This window comes from Geotrypetes seraphini, chromosome 2, assembly GCF_902459505.1.
Source record: "Geotrypetes seraphini chromosome 2, aGeoSer1.1, whole genome shotgun sequence".
In the NCBI taxonomy this organism is placed as follows: Eukaryota; Metazoa; Chordata; class Amphibia; order Gymnophiona; family Dermophiidae; genus Geotrypetes; species Geotrypetes seraphini.
The window spans coordinates 94412037-94431817 of NC_047085.1; the positions used below are offsets into that span (position 1 = coordinate 94412037).

The 19781-nt window shown below is 41.3% G+C and overlaps 1 long non-coding RNA gene across 1 annotated transcript in view; it reads left to right on the plus strand.

Annotated features, from left to right (window-relative positions):
* Nucleotides 1-10524, plus strand: part of LOC117353440 — a 33952-nt gene extending 23428 nt beyond the window's left edge. Inside the window, exons 2-3 of the long non-coding RNA XR_004537940.1 lie at nucleotides 2154-2251; nucleotides 10387-10524. This is a non-coding gene — a long non-coding RNA (uncharacterized LOC117353440). The remainder of the gene's footprint in view (nucleotides 1-2153; nucleotides 2252-10386) is intronic.
* Nucleotides 10525-19781: the final 9257 nt, after the last annotated feature.

The window sequence follows — 19781 nt, forward strand, 5'->3', positions numbered from 1 at the left end:
CCTCTCTTGGAAACCTTCTCTGATCTAACGTTGTAACCCTTCTTCCATAACTCTTTTTGTAATCTGCTTTGAACTGAAAGGTAATGGCGGAATAGAAATCTGTAATGTAATGTAATGTAATAGATGGTCAATGCTAGGCATGGAGCAGGATATTTATTTATTCAATTTTCTATACTGTTCTCCTAGTAAAGCTCAGAACGGTTTACATGAGTTTATTCAGGTACTCAAGCATTGTTCCCGGTCTGTCCTGGTGGGCTCACAATCTATTTAATGCACCTGGGGTAATGGGGGAATTAAGTGACTTGTCTAGGGTCACAAGGAGCAACATGGGCTTGAACCCACAACGCCAGGATGCTGAGTTTGTAACTTTATCCACTGCACCACATTCTCGATAGGTAATGCTGGACATGGAGGAGTAGGGGCAAAGAGAGAAAATTCCAGTTTGGACAAATTGTGATGCTAAATGTGGAGATAAAATAGGGATAGGGACACAGAAGGAAACGCTTGATGGGATGGATAAGGATGCATAGCGAAGATGGATGGTGGACATTGAAAAAGAAAAAGAAATAACAACATTAAAATCAAAGGTGAGACTTTGGGGGAGTAACTGAGGGTGAAGCTTGACCCCACCAACCAGAGGCATTTTGTTAGCTCTGGGTTAATTAGGGAACCGTTGCATAAACTGCCAAATAAATTTAAAAAATGGGTGAACATTTAATGAAACTGATGAAAATCAGATTGGAAACAAATTATAATATGCTTTGAAATCTGTTGCTAGAACATTTACATAAGAACATAAAGAATAGCCTTACTGGGTCAGACCAATGGTCCATCAAGCCCAGTAGCCCATTCTCACGGTGACCAATCCAAGTCACTAGTACCTGGACAAAACCCAAAGAGTAGCAACATTCCATGCTACCGATCCAGGGTAAGCAGTGGCTTCCCCTGTGCCTCTCAATAACAGACTATGGACTTTTTCTCAAGGAAATTGCCAAAACTTTCTTAAAACCAGCTACGCTATCCACTTTTACCACAATCTCTGGAAATGTGTTCCAGAGCTTAACTATTCTCTGAGTGAACAAAACTGTCCTCCTATTGGTTTTAAAAGTATTTCCCTGTAATTTCATCGAGTGTCCCCTAATCTTTGTAATTGTTGTTGGTTAAGGTGACTAAAAAATAGGGATTCAAAAGAAGTTTTGACAAGTTCCTGGAAGAAAAGTCCATTTAAAGTTAGATAGACTTGAGAGAGCCATTGTTTATCCATATAAATGAACTATGAGAAATACATCTACATTTTAGGATCTGCCCAGTACATATAACTATTGCAAACAGGATACTGGGATCTCTGGACCTTGCTTGGATCAGTACAGCTTTTCTTATATAAAATATAGTCAGACCGTAGCATCTATATTTTAAAATTAAAGCTGGAGGCAGAAGGATGTAACTTGGAATAGTTCCAGGTTTCACAGGACAGTTTAGAGCTGACGGTATTATTGCAGGACTCAGACAATAATATTGCTACAGCTGCAACTCTGAATGTGACATTTACTTTAGATCCTGAGCATAACTGGATTCTTTGCCTGTTTTTCAGGCACAGGGATATCCTTTATTTTGAATATGTGGATGCATATTATACCCCGATGTCTCTAAAGCAACACAGAAGGAAGAGGAATCTACAAGGGGAAGGCATCTACAATAAAAAAAAAATAATAATTTTATTCTCCATATTTTCCTATTCACTAAAGTATTTATGGACACATACCCATTTTTGAGTGGTGTATGAAAGTCACAATAGGCACTCTATTAAAAATGAGCACAAAAAGAGAGAAAACATATGCGTGAATAGGGCCATTTACAAACAATAAATTGAGGAATTATGTTCTTGTTCAGAAGAACAAGTGACAAATTAAAAAGTAAATTCTCTGTTTGCATAGACCTACCCAAGGGCAACCATTGTCTTTTTTAGACACCTGAAGCATAATACATATTTTCTAAAAGATTTTTCCATTTCTATGCTTATTTAGTAATAAATTGATTTCTCTCCTGTACAATTTTGTTTCCCTCTCTTGTGATTATTTATCCATCAGTTGAATGCAATCCCTAAAGCACTCTGTTTCACTTATATGTTCTCCTGCTGTTCCATCTCCCTGCAGGAACACCCAGCATGAGCTCAGCAGTTAGAATAGGACCAGTACTGAGCGGCAAGCACATCACCACTCTTTATTCAAAGCAAAAGTGGAGGAAAGAAAAGGTAATGAGAAAGTGGATGTGAGTTAGATGAAGCGATTTTAAATGAAAATATAAAATATACCGGAGTGTTTTTAGTATATTTGCAGTTAGGAATGGGTTAATGCCTCTCGACCTACCTTCAATAGCATGTACTTTGAGAATCCTCTAACATTCACAGAAAACTTCTGCATATTACCCACACATATTTATGCAGCTTCTTCTTCATTAGCAACTAGTCTCTAGTACTGAAGCCAATACACAGACCTATCTAACATGGAGGTGGCTATTGTAAGTCCTAAGGGGCTCATAATAATAAAAAAAAACAAACATCTACACAGTGGCCTAAATGGATACTTGGACTATCAAAAAGCCTGATTGTCCAGGTACCCATAACTAAAGCTGGTTTTAGATGTATCTAAAACCAGCTTAGGCCTTTCTCCTGCCTCTAAATGCATAGATCGAAAAGAGATGTTTTTAGAGGAGGGGAAAGGGCGTGAGGTGGGCCAACCTAGACATAAGAAGTATAAACAAACATTTGACAGGTTGCCTAGTCGGCACTTATATATTTTGATTTAGACCAAGTCAAAACAGGTCATCTCCCCTGCCACGATAATGATCCTGAAATGCCGCCAACCACGACACTTGGGATCACTATCGTGGCAGGAGAGATAATCAATCTCTCCTCCTGCGATTCACCCCCCCCCCCCCTCATGATCGGAGCGGGCAGGAGTGAGCCCAGGCCTTCCTGCCCGGCAACTCCCCACCCCTCCCTACACAATCGGTGCAGGAGGGAACCCAAGCCCTCCTGCCCTGGCGAAACCCCCTACCCCCCACCCAATCTAAGATACGGGCAGGAGCGATCCCAGACCTTCCTGTCCTCGTCACACCCCTCCCACACAGCAGATTGCTCCCCAAACCCCTGTTCAGCCCCCCCAAACTCCACAGACTCCCCCCACCCTGCGATACCCCCTCCCGACACCCACAGTACCTTAAGAAAGCTGGCCGGACGGACGGGTTCCAAGTCCGAACGGCCAGCAGGCCCGCCATCCTCAGAATGGCGGGCCTTAGGCCTGATTGGCCCAGGCCCCTCAAGCCCCACCCACAAGTGAGGCCTGAGGCGCCTGGGCCAACCGGAATAGGATTGAGAAGATGAAAAAGTGAGGCAAACTGGAAACAACCACACAAATCGCACTCCTCACTTATTTGGGCTCAATTACAGGAAGCCATTCACATCTGTATGAAGAACCTATTAAAATGTTCTGCTTTGGCTCCTCTAATTGCCTCCTTCTTAAATGTAGCTTGTTTGCTTGTTGTTGTATATCTTACTAATACTTCTCAAAAATAAATACTAAACAACAGCATTTATTTTTTTACTTATCCTTTTAATGCAGAGTCTCTAGCATGCCCCGACGGGACCCGTTTCACCCACAAGGGCTTTCTCAAGGGTTCACAGAGGAGCTCTGCATAATACAAGAACAATATTTCAAAAACCAATTATAGCATACTATATTGACACCCTTATGACTGTATTAAAAACTTCTATAAACTTAATACATTATTTATAATTAATTGATAATTCATACTACATATAACTTTACCAAATACTCGAATACTGTACAAAGAAATCTAAAAACTCATTTAAAAAACATGATTTTCTAATTTATATGACAACTAGTGTTTAAGCCCATTAGATCAGTGGTTCCCAACCCTGTCCTGCAGGACCACCAGCCAATCAAGTTTTCAGGACAGTCCTAATGAATGGGGCAGATCTGCATGCTTATCACTTTCTTTATATGCAAATCTCTCTCATGCATATCCATTAGGGCAATCCTGAAAACCTGACTGGCTGGTGGTCCTCCAGGACAGGGTTGGGAACCACTGCATTAGACTAACGGGTCCTAGAATAGATGTGTAGACTTAACAGATCACAAAATGTAATGAAAACTTACCTTGTGAGCTGTCTGTCTTTTTTTCTTTCTCTCTCTCTCCTTGGCCGCTGGCTGTCTATTTTTTGGGGGTTTTTTTTCTCTCTCTCCTTGGCCGCTGTCTGTCTGTCTGTTTTTCTTTCTCTCTCTCTCCTTGGTCGCTAGCTCTCTGTCTGTCTTTTTTTCTTTCTCTCTCTCTCCTTGGCCACTAGCTCTCTTTCTGTCTTTTTTTTACCTTCTCTCTCTCTCCTTGGCCTCTGTCTGTCTGTCTGTCTTTTTTTCTTTGTCTCTCTCTCTCTCCTTGGCCGCTGTCTGTCTGTCTTTTTTTCTTTGTCTCTCTCGCCTTTGCCACTGGCTGTCTGTTTGTCTCTCTGACCCCCTGTCTGTCTATCATTCTTTCTATTTGTCTCTCTCCCTGACCCCATCTGTCTGTCTTTCTTGCTTTCTGTCTTTCTCCCTGCCCACTGTCTTTCTATGTATGTCTGTCTTTCGTTCTCGTGAACTGCCTGCCTGTCTTTTTGTCTCTCTCTCTCTCTCTGTGGCCCCCTGCCTGCCTTACTTTCTGTCTCTCTCTGTGGCGCCATGCCTGCCTGCCTTTCTTTCTGTCTCTCTCCGCGGCCCCCTTCTGTCTCCCTCACCCCAGACCAAACCAAGATTGCTGCCTGTCCCTCAGGACACCCCTCCCCCCAAAGCATATCAAGTTTAGCTGGTATGAGTTTGATGATCCAGCGTTTAAGAATTGAAGAGGCTCGGGCTTATATATGCTTTATTAACTACGATAAGGAGGCGGGAGTCATTTTCATATCTAATCAATTGAGGATGTGCTATATTCACTTGATTTTATCTTTTAGAGTCACTGATTTTGTTATTTTTAAGTTGAGTGATATATTAAGTAATTTATTGCCTGATAGAAAGCATGTATGTATGGAATTTATAAGTTAATTTAATTATAATTTATTTATTTAGTAAGATTTACAACAACAAGCAAACAAGCTACATTTAAGAATGAGGCAATTAGAGGAGCCAAAGCAGGACATTTTAATAGATTTTTCATACAGATTTGAATGGCTTTGAAAGCTCTCTTGCCATCCTGTAATTGAACCCTAAATAAGTGAGGAATGCGATTTGTGTGGTTGTTTCCAACCGGAATAGGCCCAGTTGCCTATTGGGCACATGGGCCCAACCTAGCTCATGTGCCTAAGGCCCCGCACATAGGAAGGGCCTAAGGCAACTGAGTATATTCTGGTTGGCCCAGGTGCCTCAGGCCCCACCTGTGAGCAGGGCTTGAGGCACATGGGCCAATCAGGCCGGATGGATTGAATTGCGACCCGTCCGTCTGTTGAACTTTCTTAAGGTACCGGGGGGGTATCGGGGGGGGGGCGAGCAGGGGTTTGGGGGGTGATCATGGGGGGGTGCAACGAGGGCAGAAGAGCCTGGGATCCCTCCTGCCCGTATCTTAGAGGGAGTGGGGGTAGGGGGTTTCATCAGGGTAGGAGGCTTGGGCTCCCTCCTGCCCCAATGTTGTCAGAGGGATCGCGGCTCACTGGGGCAGGAGGGCTTGGGCTCCCTCTTGCCCCGATCATGTCAGGAGGGATGGGGAGTTTCTGGGCAGAAGGGCCTGGGCTCCATCCTGCCTGATCCGATCGGGGGTGGCGGATCACAGTAGGAGAGATTGGCTATCTTTCCTGCCGCGATCGTTGCTGTGGGGGGGGGGGGGGGTGGATTCTGTAACCGGTGTTCTTTTTGACAGAATCCAGGTTTTAGGTGAAGGACTTCGCCTAAAAGCACTTGTGTTGGGCGTTTGGGACTTAGGCTTTTTTTTGGTTGATTATATGTTGTTAGTGTAGACATAGTTGTGGTCTGGGCATTTAAACAGCTGAACGTAGAGGCAGGCCATTATTAAAAAAACCTCCTTTTGGACTTTTTTTTTTAGAATGGACATTTTTCCTGCTTCTACTTTCAGCGTTTAGGGCCTAGGCCAAAAGGGGATTTAAGATGTGTTTTTTTAAAAAAATTATGCCCCTCTAAGTGCATGGGATAGAATGCATATTCTCCCAGATTCTATATATGGTGTTCCAATTTGGGTGCTGAAATTTGTATGTTGTTCAAAGATGTGTGCATAAATTAGCTTACTAGCCATTAACTAGCAATAAGTTAATACTGTAGACTTTGTTAACCGGAACTCCGGAACTCAAGCAACCAGAATTCTCAAGCAACCAGAAAAAAAAATATCAAAGAAGTACTATAATACTTTAAATAAAAATGAAAATAAAATCAATTTCTGGTGGAAGTGTAAACTTAGCATGCCATACTTGAGTATGGCCATGCTTTGCTTACCACATGTCCGGTAGCTTATCTGGAATATAAAGAACATAAGAATTGCCATTACTGGGACAGACTGAAGGTCCATCAAAGCCCAGTATCCTGTTTCCAACAGTGGCCAACTCAGGTACCAAGTACCTAGCTAGATCCCAAGTAGTAAAATGGATTTTGTCCTGCTTATTCTAGGAATAAGCAGTGGGTTTCCCCAAGACATCTCAATAATAGCCTGTGGACTTCTCTTTTAGGAAATTATCTAAAACTTTTTAAACCCTGATAGGCTAACTGATTTCACCACATTCTCCGGCAACAAATTCCAAAGTTTAATTACACGTTGTGTGAAGAAATATTTTCTCCGGTTTGTTTTAAATCTACTACTTAGTTGCTTCATTTCATGTCCCCTAGTCCTAGTATTTTTGGAAATAGTGAACAAGCGATTCACAACTACCCTTTCTACTCCGCTCATTATTTTATAGACCTCTATCATATCACCCCTGAGCCGTTTCTTCTCCAAGCTGAAGAGCCTTAGCCGCTTTAGCCTTTCCTCATAGGGAAGTCGTCCCATCCCTTTTATCATTTTCTTTGCCCTTCTCTGTACCTTTTCTAATTCTGCTAGATCTTTTTTGAGAGTTGGTAGCCAGAAATGCACACAGTATTCGAGGTGCAGCCGTATCATAGAGCAATACAAGGGCAATATAGCATTTTCATCTTTGTTTTCAATTCATTTCCTAACATTCTGTTTGCTTTTTTAGCAGCTGCCGCACATTGAACTGAGGGTTTCAATATATCCATAACAATGATAGTTTATGGTATGACATAGTATGAGGTATAGTATTAGTTAGGCCTATTTTTAATAGTAACTCTCAATCAACCTGAAACTACATTTATCCAGCATCTATCGATCCTCATTGGGGCTGGATTTATTGAGAGTCTATTGTATTACTACTACTACTATTAGTATGATCTAACTGCATTAGTAACTGTACTGATCTACCTGTATTAGCAACTCTATTAAATGGCCATGTCAATGGAAGAGGAGAGATCAGAAGGAGAGGAGGAAAATGATAATGTTGGCAAAAATAAGTAATCCTATCATGAGAGCCTTGGGCAAAATATTCAGCATTAAGATTGTTCAGAGGTTGTATTAGTTTTGAAAATGAATAAAGATTTATTTTTTAAAAAAAGGCACTTAGGGTCAGATTCTATAAAGGATAACTAAGTTGTTAGGTGCAGCTAGGCACCTAAATCAGCACTTACATTAATTACCTGAACAAGCTTTAACAAGCTCAGAATTGGAAAAAATATTAATTGGCTGATAGGCACCTACCTGATTCTATAAAAGGTAGGTGCTAAGTCCATAGTCTGTTATTCAGAAAGATATGGAGGAAACCACTGCTTGCCCTGGATTGGTAGCATGGAATACTGCTACTCCTGATCATTGGCTCTCGGTATATTGGAGGGTTCAGTTCAAATGTGCCAATGTAGTATTTAAGAGTCTATATGGGGTCTTTTCTCCATTATTTCCCCTTTCTTTCATCTCTCATCGACCTCTTTCTACTAGAAGCATATATAAATTTAAACTACTATTCTCTTCTACTAGAGGGATTCAAACTTTAGGTAGACTCCCATTCTCTGGCATTTACCATGGTGAAAATCTGGAATGATCTTCCTTCAGAAGATCAGACTTCTTTCCTCTTTGACATGCTTTAGAAAAACCCTGAAAACATATATGTTCAATAAATAGAAGATGTTCTGGTAAGAGAATTAAAAAATCCAATATAGTTGGAAGTTGTTCAGATCTTGCTTCAAAATCCTAAATATATAACAATGTTTTACATTCCTTAAAGCGGACGAGAAGAACTTTGAAAGGAATTTGAATCATGCAAGAACAGACACTGTAGGGATCTTTTTCCAAGAACATTCAGCACTTCGTAGTTGATATCACACAAGCAAAAGCCCTGGGTGAAACCAAGGCTGGGATGAACGGCGAGAAGGAGAAATTATTTTAGGGGGGGCAGTGATGTCAAGAGCTATTCAAAGAGTGTTATTCCAGATTTTAACCTGGTCACATAGGTCAATTTTTTGATAATTAGCAGGGAATATAACACAGTTATTAAAGAAATTCTCTATGGTTAAGGACTGAAAGCTTCCAACGTATTTACAAGGAGAAGGTGCTGAAGCAGCAGATAGTGGAGGAATTGAACTAGCAAGAAAAAACTAAACAAGTTACAGGCATAGTAGAGAGATTAAAAATATTGGAATAAAAGAACAAATTAGTAATAACCACGTCCAACAGATGCCCAACAGAGTTAGTAGGGCCAGAAACCAACTGATAGAGAGAGCAATCATCAAGAAAAGTCAGAAATTTGCTAATGAGGTAATTAGAAGGCATATCAAGATGAATGTTCAAATCCCCCAATAAAAGAAGTGGTGAGGAAAGAAGTGAGTATAATAAAATTAGATCAGAGAATGCTGAGGAGGATGATCATGTTATTGGAGAGGGAACATAAATTAGTAAAAGTCTCACATCTAAGGGAGGTGAAACCTTCAGTACAAGGCATTCTAGTAATGATAAAGGGTTATACAATTCCTCAATAGCAGTCACCAAACTAGACAGGAAAATATCAAGAACACTCCCTTCCTATGTGTGAATCTGTGATATGGGATCCACAGATTTCAAAAAACAAAAACAACTCCCTTGTTAATGTGTGAATCTGAGCCAACAAAGCACAATGTACATACTCTACATTGTGCTTTGTTTGCTCAGATTCACACATTAACAAGGGAGTTGTTTTGATCTGTGGATCCCATATCACAGTGACCCCTGATGCAGGCACTTATGTTCACCGAAACACAGTACTGTGTCGGATCCATGTTACTATATATCCCACATTGAAATAAATAAGACTTTTCTTCATATTGCTGGCTCTTGCGGAGTGCTCGTTCTCCTTTCCCACTGTCTTCTTTGCTAAAAGTTGGGAACTGCCATTTATACTAGGTTTCAGGTGACCAAATTTATTTATTTATTTATTTATTTAAAAAATGCATATACCGCCTTTAAACAAAGCGGTTTCTATAAAAATAAACATAAATAATTGCAAAATGCAAAATACAATTACAATTCCAAAATTAAAACTAAATTACAGTACCATAGAATACATTTTCTTAAAAAATAAAAAATGGGTGCCGGAATGGGCTCCAAGTGCTTTTCTATAAAAGCCTCTCAACTTGGAGCACTCTGTAAATTATAATGCTCTGCGCTGATTTTTTAATTTTATAGTGCTCAAATTTAGCTGACGTTTACTGAATCTGATCCATTGTGATCTTTACTGGTTGAAAAATGAGAAAGCCAATGACAGTGCACCCTCTTTTTTATTTTTCAAAGTTGATCTTCATCTTTCTTTTATTGGTAATATCAAGCTTTTCAAGTTTAGTAATACCATCAAAGTATGTTTTTCATTTAAGTGTAAATCACTCACTTGATGCCCACTAATAGTGTTATGGTTAAGTTTCAATTTGTATTTCCATTAAAAATTAGAAAAAGAGAGAGGAGACTATTACTTTACTTGCAATTAATCATGCTCTAGCTGATTATAACCTGCTCTCTCTATTAAGTATGAGTCAACCAGTTTGTCACTTCAGATATTTAAGTCACCCTTGAACTGTTGAAAGCTTGCATATTTTGTTCAGGGACCAATAATGGGTTTATACTTCCGATCATGTAGATATTTTCTTGATATGCTAGAGTAGGCTTCTAACCACATAATAGCTACTGTAGATATTATTAATCAGCATCTATATCTGGAATATGCACCTTGGAGCAAGTAGGGCTATCATGAGAAAACACAAAATGGGATCATTATACAGCGCTGTGATAAATGCTAGCCACTAAAGTGTGCACTGTTCTCCTTAGGCTTTGGATAAACTTCTGGAAATCGAAAAGCTGCATTCTATTTATGACGTCTAAAAAGTCTCCATCAAAAAAGAAGGCACTTCATATATGAATGCGGAAATGTGGGGGAATAGCAAAGTATTTAAATTGGTGTGGGGGCCGTTGACATCCTTTGTTAATTCAACATAATTGTCTTTATTTAATTTACTGTTTATTTTTGTATATATCCAGGACGGGGTGGGGGATAACTTTCTGGTTTATTTCTTGATTGAATTGTTGGATGGAAAGGGGGGATATTTCTCTTCTGTAATGTTATTGATGGAATTTAAGTGCTTATGTTGATTATTAATGGTTGTATACTTCATGGCACTATGTATTAGTTTTGAAAATGAATAAAGATTTATATTAAAAAAAAGAAGGCACATGGGGTCAGATTCTATAAAGGATAACTAAGTTGTTACGTGCAGCTAGGTACCTAAATCAGCACTTACATTAATTACCTAAACAAGCTTTAACAAGCTCAGAATTGGAAAAAAATATTAATTGGCTGATAGGCACCTACCTGATTCTATAAAAGGTAGGTGCTAAATCCATAGTCTGTTATTGAGAAAGATATGGGGGAAACCACTGCTTGCTCTGGATTGGTACCATGGAATACTGCTACTCCTTAGGGCGTTGCATTGGCTCCCGGTATATTGAAGGGTTCAGTTCAAATGTGCCAATGTAGTATTTAAGAGTCTATATGGGGTCTTTTCTCCATTATTTCCCCTTTCTTTCAACTCTCATCGACTTCTTTCTACTAGAGGCATATATAAATTTAAACTAGTAATCTCTTCTACTAGAGGGATTCAAACTTTAGGTAGGCTTTCCCATTCTCTGGCATTTACCATGGTAAAAATCTGGAATGATGTTCTTTCAGAAATTAGACTTTCCTCTTTGACATGCTTTAGAAAAACCCTGAAAACATATCTGTTCAATAAATTTTTAGATGACTTCATTTGAGGAATCCTGAAACAACCATTCTGCATTTACTAGATTTGATTGAAAAATTTGGAAAATTTTCAGGATATAAAATAAATTGGAGTAAATCAGAGATTCTTCTGCTTAATGTACATTGTCAAAAAGGATTGTTGGATTCATTCCCTTTTCTTTAGAAGGAAGATGATATAAAGTATTTAGGAATTTGGATTTATAAAACACTGGAAGATATGATGAAAGTAAATGAAAAATCAATATTGCTAAAGGTCACAAAAATGTGTGAGCAATGGAACCCATTATATCTGTCTTGGTAAGGGAGAGTTCATATGGTTAAAATGATGATTTTGCCTGTGGTTTGTTACCAAATGGGCATGTTACCATTGTTTTTTCAGGGGTCTATTTACAAGAAATTAAATAGTATTCTTACAAACTTGGCTGGGGAAAGCAGCAAGAATTGCTTTAGTATCCTTACAAAAGCCAATTGTGGAGGGTGGGGTAAATTTTCCAAATTTTTATAGGTACCATCAAGCCTATATAATACGTCAGGGTAAACTCATGGAAAATCTTCCAGACTGGGTATGGTTGGAAAAGCAACTCCTGTCTCCATTGAGATTGTGTCACGTTTTGAATAAAGATATTTAAAAAAAAATTTTTTTTAGAAGACAAATAAGAGATGGTAATAGATGAACTTTCCTGTCCAACTATTTGTTCCCTAATATTACTTTAAGTAAACTTTTGTTAACTGGGGAATTACCCAGTGTATAAGGCTAAGGATTGGATTGGATTTTGACCAGGTACTAGTGACCTGGATTGGCCACCGTGAGAACGGGCTACTGGGCTTGATGGACCATTGGTCTGACCCAGTAAGGCTATTCTTATGTTCTTATGCTTAACGCCTAAATGGACATGTTTGGGGGGTGGAGTTAAAGATAGGTGTGATTCTGAAAAAGGCACCTGCAATGTAGGCCAGTAAAACCCTGGCTTACATTACCAGCACCTAAATTTTGTGATAGGTACCATAAGGCACAATTCTGCAAGTGCCTAAGCATGATTTTTTCAAGGTGCCTGCCAATTTAATTGCAGTTTATAGAATCTGGCCCTTAGTGCAATTCTATAAAACACCTCCAATGTTATGCACAGTTTATAGAACCATACTTAGAGCCTATATGCATGATTAATATTTAGGTGTAACCATTTAGGCCAATGAAAACCTGGCCTAATTACCTGCATCTAGGTTGTGCATGATTGGGTGAATAGCGCTCCTCCCCTGGCCAGGTCCCATTTGAAGATTTGCATGCAACTTTGGTCACACTATATAAAATCTGTCCCTCATTGGAAATAGAGACAGTTAATTCTTTATCTGATTCAAGTTCAAGTTCAATTTTATTTGATAAATCGCCTATAAACAGAGTTTTCTAAGCGATGTACAGTTTAAAACATCTAATAAGTGAACAAACAGTCATAAAACAAATTTTAACACATTTTAAAAACAATAATATATATAACAAACATTATTAAAACTTAAGAGGTTCATGACTAACTAGATACACTAGGAAAGAGAGGGCAAAGTTACAATTTTCTTAATCTAAGAAGGAAGAGACAAAAAGGGTAAAAAACATTTAAGGACGGGGCAAAAAAGCAACAAATAATTAGATCATTAGTTAATAAAAGCATCATTGAATAAAAAGGATTTTAAGAGTTTTTTAAATAAGATGAGGTCCTTTTCTTTTCTAATATAGAGTGGCAGAGCGTTCCAAGTTTCAGGAGCTAAAACGGAAAACATCTCATTTCTTCTTGTACCCACTATTTTCAAAGATTCAGACATTGAGGGGTAAATTCTCTATATTACGTCTAACTTAGGCGTGCTTTAGACGTCTGGAAAACGCAAGTGTCAATCAAATGGTGCTTATGCGTGTGGTAGACGTCTCTACAACCGCTGGACGCAGGATAGATGCAGGTTTCTGAACCGTCTCCAATGGACCCTTCCTAGACGCCAGGTAGACGTCGATACGATGTTTTTTTTGTGTTTTTTTTTTTAATTATACTTTTTTATACTCTTTACTGATTTATTATCAGTCATTCAGCATTGTAAGCTTTCACATAATTAACCCAAAGTATAGGATGATGAAAAGGATAATCAAAACACAGTATACCATTTTGTAAACTATATATTAGTTGATCTGGCAATATCAGTGAGGTAGGGAATGGCAGACAGGGAACACTGCTGGGTTGTATCTTTTTCCTCTAGGATATCAGAATTGTACAGTTTACCATTAATACAAGGTAAAAAAATATGTTATGTTTCAAAGGAGAACTAGAAGATGAAACGTACCGAGTGGGTGTTGAACTTACATTATCAGTATGGAAGGTGGGAACCGGTAGATGTATGCTACACAGAAAGCTGTACAGTAATGTCATACTCACCTCCTATTAGAAGTGGAAAGGATAGGACTTTGAACACCATATAGACTTCTTATAAACTTCGTTTAAATTCCACAAAGACTAGCAGGAAAGGCACCCTAAGTCATCCAATAAGCTTTCTCTGGATTTCCCAGAGACATTATTTCAGAGAGGATAGTTTAGAAGTGATATCTTGCTCGAAAGAACACTCTCCTGGTCTTAAAACATTGCTACAATCAGCTCATTCTTCAGAACAAATGTAAATCCCATAACTTACACTGGCCCAACTTACAAACAGAATCAAAACACAGATCAGACCTGAATGTGGCTTCTAGTTCACAGGAAGAGGAAGTAGCCAGCAGCACAATGCTGACCTCATTGTGACATCATCAAGGTGCACCTGGAAGGTAGATATGCCACAAGTAAAAGAAAAGCCGGGAGTTGAACTCACAACCTACGGATGATCGATACAGTGCTTTTACTCACTGACCTACACCACCTTTTACGCCAGTGTCTCTGGTTCCCCTGTCATAGCATACCTTAGTGATGTGCTAAAGTATACTCTACTTAGCTATCATATCACAATTAGTTGAGGCAAAAGACTGGTAGCTCAATGGTGTAAAGCACCGCTGTCACGGATGCAAAACCCATATTCTTAAGTATGGTTCAATAAATGTAATACAGAGTCAAAATTATTACATTACATTACATTACATTACATTAGGGATTTCTATTCCGCCATTACCTTGCGGTTCAAGGCGGATTACAAAAGGTTAGTTTAAGGACAGAATTACAATGAATAAAGAATTAAAGAGTTACAGAATAACAGAATTATATGAATTGTAGAGAATAGCTAGAGAGGTAATATGAAGATCTTGAGGGCTTTTAGTGGTTGCGTTGTTATTTCTGTCTTAGGAATTTCTTGAAAAGTGTGGTTTTTATTTCTTTTCTGAACGTCTTATAGTCTGGGGTGGTCATCAGAAGGTTGGAGATTTGGTTATCTAGTCTTGCAGCTTGTGTGGCTAGGAGGCCGTCATGTAGTTTTGTTCTTTTCACTTCTTTGGATGGGGGGGGTATGAATGGGGAGTGCGTTTTTCTGTGTCTGGTGCTGGTTGCTTGGATGAGGTGATTGTTCAGGTATGATGGACTGTCTCCGTGTAGTGTTTTAAATAATATGCAGTAGAATTTGAATTGGATTCTTTCTTGGATTGGGAGCCAGTGTGAGTTGATGTAGGCTTCGGTGATGTGGTCGTGTTTTTTCAATGAATAGACGAGTCTTAAGGCTGTATTTTGGATTGTTTGGAGTTGTCTTATCGTAGTTGCCGGACATGGGAGGAAGAGAATGTTACAGTAGTCCAGTATTCCTAGTATTAGGGATTGTACTATAAGTAGGAATTGTGTGCTTTCAAAGAATTTTCGGACTTGTCTCAGGTTTCTCATGATTGCGAATGATTTTTGAGTTGTTTTGTTTATTTGTGGCTGCATTGTGCAGCATCTGTCTATGGTCATGCCTAGTAGTTTTATGGTTGTTTGGATGGGATATTTGGTTGCGTTTATGTCTAGGATGGTTGTGGTTTGGATCCTGTCGTTTTCTAGGAGGATGAATTTGGTTTTGTCTTGGTTGAGTTTAAGTTTGTGATTTTCCATCCAGGTTGTGACTGCTTCCAGTGTTTGGTGAAGTTCCTCTGTCATGGTAGGTTTGGAATGATCGTATGGGATGAGGATGGTGATGTCATCCGCATAGCTGTAGGATGTTATGCCTAGATTATCCAGATGGGTTCCTAGAGAGGCAGTGTATAGATTGAAGAGGGTGGGGGATAGTGGAGATCCTTGTGGTACGCCGCATGGGTTTGACCAGGATTCTGATTTTTCTTTGTTTGATTTTACACTGTAGGTTCTGAGTTTTAGGAATCCTTTGAACCAGGAGTATACTTTGTCTGAGATGCCTATTGCATCTAGTATCTGTAGAAGGATGTTGTGGTCTACCAGGTCGAATGCTGCCGATAGGTCCAGTTGTATAAGTAGTATTTTTTTCCCTATACTAAGTTGTTGTCTGGCGGTATCCATGAGGGAGCCTAGTAGTGTCTCTGTGCTGAAATTTGTTCTGAATCCTGATTGCATGGGGTGTAGTAGGTTGTGGTCCTCTATGTAATTGGTGAGGAGTTTGGCTACTAGGCCTTCTGTAATTTTGACATATAGCGGAATTGAGGCTATAGGTCTGTAGTTGGAAGGGAGGTTTTGTGGTGCCTTTGGGTCTTTTTGGATTGGTGTGATGACAATTTCGCTGAGGTTGTCAGGGAATGTGCCCTCTGTGAGCGTGAATTGGATCCATTGTAGAATTATGGTGCGGAACTTTATACTAGAGGTGGTAAGGAGATATGAGGGGCAATGGTTGAGGTCACAGGAGGCATGGCTGTATTTTTTGTATAATTTGTTAAATTCTGGCCATTTTATGTTTGGGAATTGAGACCAAGTTCTGTCTGCTGCGATTGCCTCTTTTCCTGTGGAGTGGATTGTGATTGGATTTTGGTTGGATGGGTTGAGTATGAGTGTGGCTCTGGTGTTGGTGATTTTATTCTTGAAATGTTCTGCTAAGATGGTGGGTGATGGTGGAGGTGTGTTGGTGGTGGTAGTGTATGGTTTGGTGTCTGTTAATTCTTTTAGTATTTGGAAAATTTTTTTGGAATCTTGTGTTTCTGTGCCTATGAGCTTAGTGTAGTAACTTTTCCTCTTGTCTTTTAGTAGATTTTTGTATTGTTTGTTGATTTTTTTCCAGTCGGTTTTTGTTTGTTCTTGATTCTTTTTTCTCCATTTTCTTTCTAGTCTTCTACACTGTCTTTTGAGTTGGAGTAGTTCATTATCAAACCATTGGTCTGATTTCCTTCTGATTCTGGTTTTGGTTTGTAGGGGTGCCAGATTATCAAGTGTGTTGGTGGATACATTTTCCCAGTGGGAGATGAAATTTTTTGGGTCGCAGTCTTGGATGGTTTCGTCTATCTTTGACCAGAAGATGGTTGGGTCGATATGTTTGCGTGAGGTGTATGTGGTTTTTTTTGTTTGAGGTGTGTGTTTGGTTTTGGTCCAGTTGATGTTGAAGTTAAAGATGTAGTGGTCTGACCATAGGGATGGGGACCATGTTCCGTTAGGAATTTGGATTTCTTGATTGGTTGGTTGGTGAGTCATGAATGCTGCAATGTCCAGTTGATGACCTTTTTCATGAGTGGTTTGTGGGTTTAGGATCTTGAAGGATAATGCGTTGAGGAAGGATAGACAGTTGTTTGCTGGTGTGGAGGTTTGATCTTCTAGGTGTAGGTTTAGGTCTCCTAGTATGAGGTTGTAGTCAGCTGTTAGTGAGTTTTGGTAGATGAAGTTTTCAAATTCGGGCTTCACTGTGGTCCAGTTTCCAGGTGTTATGTAGCAGAGCAGGCAATTTAGAGAGTTTTTTAGTGTTGTGTTTGTGAGTTGGCACGCTAGGAAATCCAATTGTGGAGTGGATACTTTCTCGAGTATGTTTAGAGTTATGGTGTTCTTGAATATTATTGCTAGACCTCCTCCTCTTTTTTTCTCTCTGCAGGTTACTGTTATTTTGTATCCTGGTGGGCATACTTCTTTTATTCTAGGGTCTGTGTCTGAGGTTAGCCAGGTTTCAGTGAGGAATAAGCAGTCAAGTTTTTCTGTTGTTATCCAGTTTTTTATGTTTTCTGTTTTGGGTCCTAGAGATCTGATGTTGACATAGGCACATGTAAGGGAGGTCGTGTTGGTCTGTGGAGTGTAAGTTGTTTCCGGGTATATGAGTGTTGTGGTAGTTGTTTGAGGTTTTGTTTTCGGGGGTGTTGGTCTTCTTCTCCGGATAACAGTGATGGGTTGTTGATTGTTGGTGTGGAGGTTTGGGTAACTTGGAGTGAGTGTTCTTCTGTTGGGGATTTGGAAGTTGGTTGTGCTTGCGGTTGAGGTTGTGGTGGGTAGATTGTTAGCTGTTGTATTCCAGCTAGAAATGAGGAGGATTATTAGGATGGCTGCTATTTTGTGTGTATTTCGGGAGGGCTTCATGTTTGGTGTCTGGTTTGGAGTGTTCGGGTTGTTAGGTATAGGGAGTGGTTTTCTCTTAGAGTTCTGGCTGTGGTGGGAGGAGCGGGGGATCTTTCGCTCCTTACCTTATGGTGGAGGTAGGCCAGAGGTCTGGTGGAGTGGTCTCCGAGGTGTAGGTGTTCACGTCTCTTAGGTCCGTTGGTGCTTCTCTCCGTTGCTCCTCTCGGGTGCTCCACGAAGGCGCCCACTAAGGCGCAGGCGCCTTTGTCGTGCGCCTTCGTCGGCACGCCGAACGGCGGCGCGCCGTTGGCGCTGTGTCTTTTAAACTGTGTAGTCCTCCTGCGGGATCGGGGGGGCGGAGCAGGGCTCCCACGCCGGCCCGGTCTGGCTGGTAATGGCGGCGCTGTGTCTTTTAAACTGTGTAGTCCTCCTGCGGGATCGGGGGGGCGGAGCAGGGCTCCCACGCCGGCCCGGTCTGGCTGGTAATGGCGGCGCTGTGTCTTTTAAACTGTGTAGTCCTCCTGCGGGATCGGGGGGGCGGAGCAGGGCTCCCACGCCGGCCCGGTCTGGCTGGTAATGGCGGCGCTGTGTCTTTTAAACTGTGTAGTCCTCCTGCGGGATCGGGGGGGCGGAGCAGGGCTCCCACGCCGGCCCGGTCTGGCTGGTAATGGCGGCGCTGTGTCTTTTAAACTGTGTAGTCCTCCTGCGGGATCGGGGGGGCGGAGCAGGGCTCCCACGCCGGCCCGGTCTGGCTGGTAATGGCGGCGCTGTGTCTTTTAAACTGTGTAGTCCTCCTGCGGGATCGGGGGGGCGGAGCAGGGCTCCCACGCCGGCCCGGTCTGGCTGGTAATGGCGGCGCTGTGTCTTTTAAACTGTGTAGTCCTCCTGCGGGATCGGGGGGGCGGAGCAGGGCTCCCACGCCGGCCCGGTCTGGCTGGTAATGGCGGCGCTGTGTCTTTTAAACTGTGTAGTCCTCCTGCGGGATCGGGGGGGCGGAGCAGGGCTCCCACGCCGGCCCGGTCTGGCTGGTAATGGCGGCGCTGTGTCTTTTAAACTGTGTAGTCCTCCTGCGGGATCGGGGGGGCGGAGCAGGGCTCCCACGCCGGCCCGGTCTGGCTGTTTATTTTATCAAACCCAAGCTCAACTTTGTAATGTATTATGTATAGTCTCGCTAATGTGTTTGTGATGAAAATGAGATGCGATAGGTGTATATCCTATATAATTAAACCCTAGCCGCGCATGCACACTTACCTGCGTGCTTCTGTGATCTCTGCTCTGTGATCAGTAGGTCTGTGGCCAGCAGGAGTGCAGATGCAGCAGCCAGGCAACTCGCTGACACACAGCACAGCCAGCGACTCCCCCCTCCGCCCTCACTCACCACCAAAACCACCACCGCCAAAGCCTCCTCCTTCTGCCCAGCCGGGAGGAGGGCTCCGAGTCGCTGAAGACTGTCCCAGATCAACTTACACGGTCCCTAAAAAATGAACCTTTTCATCTGAGGTGCTAGGCTGCGGTGACCTTCCTCCCCCGGCTCACTAAGGTTCCGTCTTAAGAAATTCAAATGCGTTGTTGAAAATGCAAGTGAATGTTCTCTGTCATCCTAGACACCCCTGCAACACCCCAACAACACACTCCTGCAGCATAAACCCCTCATGTTATAATCAAGGTGCTTCTGGAAGGTAGATATGCCACAAGTAAAATACAGGCTGGGAGTTGAATCCTCAAAGCCCGGAAGATTGGTACAGTGCCTTTACTCAATGAGCTACAGCACCTTTTGCTCCAACATCTCTGGCTCCCTTGTCATATCATATCTTAGTGAAGTGCTAAGGGAAAAGGAGTTTAGCTATAATCTCATAGTAGGCTGAGACAAAAGAGTGGTAGCTTAATGGTTAAAAGCGCTGCTTTCACTGAGCCCCAAACCTATAGTCCCAAGTATGGTTGAATACATGTGAGGTGGAGCTCCATTTTTCTAATGTCCAACCCAGACCATGCTCACACGCTAATCTTCA